General features: G+C 58.5%; 1 protein-coding gene and 1 long non-coding RNA gene across 3 annotated transcripts in view; one reads left to right on the forward strand and one right to left on the reverse strand.

Annotated features, from left to right (window-relative positions):
- The window catches only part of PEBP4 (phosphatidylethanolamine binding protein 4), a 79,545-nt gene extending 75,712 nt beyond the window's left edge, over positions 1–3,833 (reverse strand). Inside the window, exon 1 of one of the 2 annotated variants that reach the window (XM_064638148.1) lies at positions 3,714–3,833. The gene's annotated coding sequence lies outside the window, so the exon portion shown is untranslated. Of the gene's footprint in view, positions 1–2,152; positions 2,280–3,713 lie in introns of those variants that run through there. The other variant, XM_064638149.1, reaches the window with a different exon arrangement.
- Positions 1–5,185, forward strand: part of LOC135403808 (uncharacterized) — a 53,575-nt gene that overhangs the window by 32,535 nt on the left and 15,855 nt on the right. The gene's annotated exons all lie outside the window — the stretch shown is intronic.

The raw sequence follows: 5,185 nt of genomic DNA on the forward strand, positions 1-5,185 counted from the left end.
TGCTCCCATCCCCTTCCATCAGGTGATCTCAGCTCTCCCCAGACATGAACTGCCTGCAGGGACAGGGAGGAGTCCCTGAGCTGCCCCAGTCTCGTGACACAGGAAGCCTGGCACTTGTGGGGGGTTTTTATTTCCTCCCAGCTTCAGGCTGAAGAAGAGTTTTAACTCACTGCTGAAGCCATTTAAAAACTCTATCCCTTTCTTGCCAGAGAGCCAAAGCTCTGGGAAACAAGGGTTTATTCTCCTTTTCGTGGGCAAGAGCATTTCTGAGCAATAAATATGCCCCTTGTACTCCCACCCGAGACCCTCAAGCATCAGTCCAGCCCAGCTGCTGCAGGAAGAGCTCAGCTCTTCCTTCAATATCCAGCATTTTCCTCTGATCTGGGAGAAAAATCCCAGTTCCAGGTGGCACCCCCGTGGCTCAGTTTCCCCATGGAGGGGCCACTGAGGGACCCATGAGCAAAGCACCTGAAGACCTCCTAGAAACCAACTCCTACAGCCTGAAAAAAATCACTGAAAAACCAGTATTTACACTGTTGATACCAACCAGTAAGAGGGGAGAGAGCAAAGGACTTGGCAGAGCCTCAGTGGCCAGGGGAATTCCCTCAATCTTGGCCCATTTTTCAGCTCTTTATTCCATAGCAATCAGAAAAGGAAACAGAAAACCACATCCTCTCTCTCCATTCATAACCTGCTGCACCTCCAGTCCTGCCCTGGCCTTGCTGTGCCTCTTATCTCCCCTCTCCACAGGCTGTCCTCACATTTCCCTCCTTGCATGGCCAACAACTTCATTCCCTGCTCTAATTGAACCACCACAAGGTCGCCTTCACCTTGTCCCAGCCAACCCTCGGGGCAAGAGCTTTGTGAGTAGAAAAACCCATTTATCCCAGGACAGGCCATAAATTTGCATCTGCACTGATTTGTGGGGCTGAGTCTCCTCCTTGGAGAATTTTAAGTGGATTTAAGGGATGGGACAGATTTATTGGGCTCTGTGGTCTGGAGTTTTCCTGGGTCTGTTTAGTGCCATGTTGGGGTCAGGGGTTAAAGACCCCAGATCATAAAGGGTTCAATAGCTGAGCCTGGATTTTTGTGTTTTTACAGCACTAATAGGATGCTGGGGCAAAATATAGAGTGAGGGGGTTGTATTTATTCCCCCCCAACCAGGGCCCTGTGGGCCTGCAGGCTGGAACAGCAGAGCTTTGCACTGTGCAAAGCACCAGGTGCAGATCCCTGGTGCAGATTAACACAGAAGGATTTTTGGCTTTTCTCTTTATACCTGCCAAAGCTCCAGCACTGAACTCCCACCCCCCCCTCCTGCCCCATTTTCCTGGCAGGAAGCCGTGGCTGGTCAAGCTGGATTAAACATCACTGTCACCAGCAGCATGGGAAGGTCAGGGCTGGCTGAAGGGGAAGGGTCAGAGCCCCCAAAAAGGGGGGTTGGACCCACAGCATCCACCTCCTGCAGCACCCTCTGAGCAGGAATCTCTGGGGGATCAGGGAGGGGATGCTTTTTACCTTGGAGGTTGGCAGCACCTCACGGCTCCTCGCAACAGAAGGTGCCAGTGCAGCACAAACCAACCACCAGAGCAGAGCCAGGGCTGCTGAGACCCCCAAAACCTTCCTTGGCACAAGCCTCCCTCCCTCTGCCTCAGCTGGGCATCGCAGGAGCACCGGGAGAGGAGGAATATCCGATGTTTTCCAGCAGGGTACAGCCCCCCGAGCCTGGCAGCAGCCCACGGAGCCACCCCCGCGCTGCATCACACGGGGATCACCCCCTTCTCCTGCCGGCCCCATCCCAAACCTCAGCTCCGGCAGCACGACGAGCAGGAACACATTCCATCCCCTGCAGCCCCCGACAGCGCCCCGAGCCCGGCGCGGAGCACGAGGCACGGCAGCACCTCCACCCGTGCCATCCCTGGCTCGGGGACGGGGCCACCCACCTCCACACCCCATCCGTGAACTCCTCTCCCGGAGCAGCATCTGGCTGCTCCAACCCGGGAGCAGTTGGCACGTTTGGGGAGGTCACGGGGAGGACGCGGAGCCCGGGGGAGGTGACCTTGGTGGCAGCCGGGAGCCGGCCGGTCCCACAGCGCTGGATGCGCCGCGTTGCACAACCAACACCTGGCAGAGCCCACCCTGCCTCGGCAGGTACCTTGTGACTGCTCCCGCCGGAGCTGCGGCTCCTTCTGAGGAAGGTCTTCTATTTTGGGAAGAGTGTTTTCACTCGGCCTATATTAAGCACATTCATTTCGCAGTCACAAGGCAGGCGCTGAGCGGTGCGGGAGCCTCTTCTCCTCCAGCAGCTCCTCAGCCTGGCAGATCCCGGATCCCAGCGGTGTTGGCACACGCCAGCCCAGCCCGCTGCTCGCCGGGACTCTGCCAAATTGCATCCCGTTCGCATTCCTTCCCATTCACACCGGCGAACTGCTCAGCACCTCTTTAAATTCCTGGCTCGAATTCCATCACCGCCCCCCCCCTCATCCCGCTCCTGGAGACGGGAAAAGCCGCCCAGCGTTGCTGCAACACCGACACGCGACGGCAGCGTGGAGGGAAAGCATTGAGAAACCCTCAGGTGTGGCCTCTGCTCCCCAGGGAAGCTGCGTGGGCAGGGGACGACAGCGGGATTGGGTTAGGGAAGGGTCAGCCAGGCTTTTCCACCTTTTACCCCCGCTCCTTCTCCGGGACGCTGGGCCCCGGTGAGGAGGTGGATCTCTGCCCCGTGCCTCGTGGACGCTCTAATTGTGATTACAGCCCTCTGGGGATGACAACAGAAGATAAACAAACGCCTCTCCCAGGTCTCACGGCCCCGGCTGGATGAGGCTCGTGGGAAAGCCCTGGGGCAGCGGGATAATGAGGAGCTGGGGATGAGCAAGGAGCATCCTCTGCTCTGACTCAGGCGGGGCTCAGCCTGGCCCCACGAGCCAGCCCGTCGAGGTGCGATGGGCAGGCCAGGACCCCTCGGCTTCGCGGCCCGTCCCGCTGCTCCCCCCTGCCAGCTGGGCTTGGGGACCTGCGTGGAATTTAGGCCGGCTGGGCAGGGATGGCTATAAATAGCATCGTTTCAGATTCAGCCTGCTCATCCCTTCAGTCTCTGGGTTATTTTCTCTCTCTTTCCACGGCTCTCTGCGGGCTGGGATGAAAGGGAAGCACAGGCTGGACCCTCCCTGAAGTCACACAGGGAAAACAGGGAGACGGAACAGTTAAATTGGTTCGAATCCCCGATGTTGATGCACTTATGCCAGATTAACCTTTGCATCAATAGACTCCCAAATCACACTAAACTGGCTTAACCCTTCCCTAAATGGGTTTAACTGGTTTGCAGCAGGGGCCAGTACAGGTTTAACGAGCTCAGCTGAGTCCCAGCAGTGGTGCTTTCCTGGGTAAACCCTGAGCCCCCATCACAGCTCTGTGCAGAGAGTGGCCCCAGGCCCTCCCCCAGCTGCTTTGTGGGCTGGAAGGAGTGGGGATAACTCCCCTGAGCATGGATATCATTTCCAGAAGGTTCTCCCAGGCCCCCAGGGTTTATTTTTCCCAGCCCCATGACACACCGGCTCAGGAAGGGACCCAAAAATGCCCCTTATTTCCAGCTCCCCACATCACCAGGGTTACAGGGGCCCTGCCCTGACACCCCAACAAACCAACCTCCTGCAAAGTGAGAGAAAACAGCCTGGCACCCCCAACACGGCCAGCAGCGCCCCCCCTTTTCCACCTACCCCTCCTCACAGCATGGTATCCCCGGTCCCGGAGGAGCCAGCAGCGGAGAGGAGCCTGTGCCCAGCCGGGTCTGGCAGAGCCCCAGCCCAGGACCAGCTTCTTGGCAGGGCTGAGCCCTTAAACCTGGCTCAGAGGCCGAGCAGGGAACAGCAAGAGCTGAGACCCCACCCCGGGCGACCCCCCACAGGCGGGAAGGAGCAATTTGGGGAGATCGGGGCCATTTGCAGATGCTCCGAGACAAGACAGGGACAAAGCAGCTGCAAACGAGCCATGGCTCCAGGCGGGGAACGTTTTCCTCGCTCTGTGACCCAGCAAAACGGGAGCTTTTAAGTACCTGCCGCAAAATTAGGCATAAAAAACCCCCTCGGTTCCCTTGGTGCTGCGGTGCCAGTGAGGACAGAACATCCTGGAGGTGTGAGTAACCCCCGGTGCCAGCCCCGCGCCGCGGCAGAGGCGCCCGGGGCGCAGCAGCACCTCAATGAGGAGGTGAGGTGAGGCAAGAGCTGGCCCCGTGTGTGCCGAGCAGCACGTTCCCGCTCTTATCAGCTCCATCGGTACCTGCAGCCAGCGTTTCTCCGGTCGCGATCCCGTCCCTCCGAGCGGAGCAGCCGGAACGGAGCCTTTCCCGCTCCAGGGGGTCCTTCAAAGCCCACCAGACACCTGCAGCTCATCAGCCCATCAGCTCCGTCCTTTCCCATTGAGTCACCAGCTGTTCCCACTGATTCACCCCTCTCGGCCACCTCTCCTTTCCGTGGCCCGTGGCCATTTCCCCGGTCCCCTGGTTCCCATTGACTCACTCCCATAAAGCTCACCCTCCCTTTTCCATTCCCATCCTGGTCATCTCTGGTCACCTGGACTCACCCTGAGGAGCCATGAGGAGCATCCCAGTGCGGGACCCGCAGGCTGGGCAGCTCCAAAAACCCACCTCCAAACCTGTGCAGAAGCACCATTCCCAGGCCCCAAAGCTACAGGGAGCACCCTTTTCCAGGAGCAAAGGATTCCTCCCTGTTTCTCACCCTGGTTGGCATCTTCTGCTGTGTTTTCTTCCAGGGCCCATGGGAAAAATACCAAACGCTTTGCAGACCTTAGATGTGATCAGTGCCTCAAGCATATTCCTTCACACTTCCCATCCATCCCTCCATCCTGGAACCATCCCACGGGTTCGTTTACTCCAGCTGCAATACAGGAAGAGTTTGGGAACGAGTCTGGAAGACTTGGGGAGCGCGGGGAAGTGGGATTTTGGGGAGCAGGGAGGTGCAGGCCCCGGCGCGTGCCGCGCCGCCGGCGCGCCCAGAGCGGCTCCGAGTGGAAAATTCCTGCCCCCGCCGAGCCCGGATTGTGGTCCGACAGGTTTCAGTCCCAGCCCCTTTATTTGTGTCAGTGCAAAAACTCATCCCTAGGGCATTTGTTTGGATCACATGGGCGAGCGTATAAAAATGGGCCCTACCTGTCCAGGCCAGTTAGCACCTGG

This window comes from Pseudopipra pipra, chromosome 28, assembly GCF_036250125.1.
Source record: "Pseudopipra pipra isolate bDixPip1 chromosome 28, bDixPip1.hap1, whole genome shotgun sequence".
In the NCBI taxonomy this organism is placed as follows: Eukaryota; Metazoa; Chordata; class Aves; order Passeriformes; family Pipridae; genus Pseudopipra; species Pseudopipra pipra.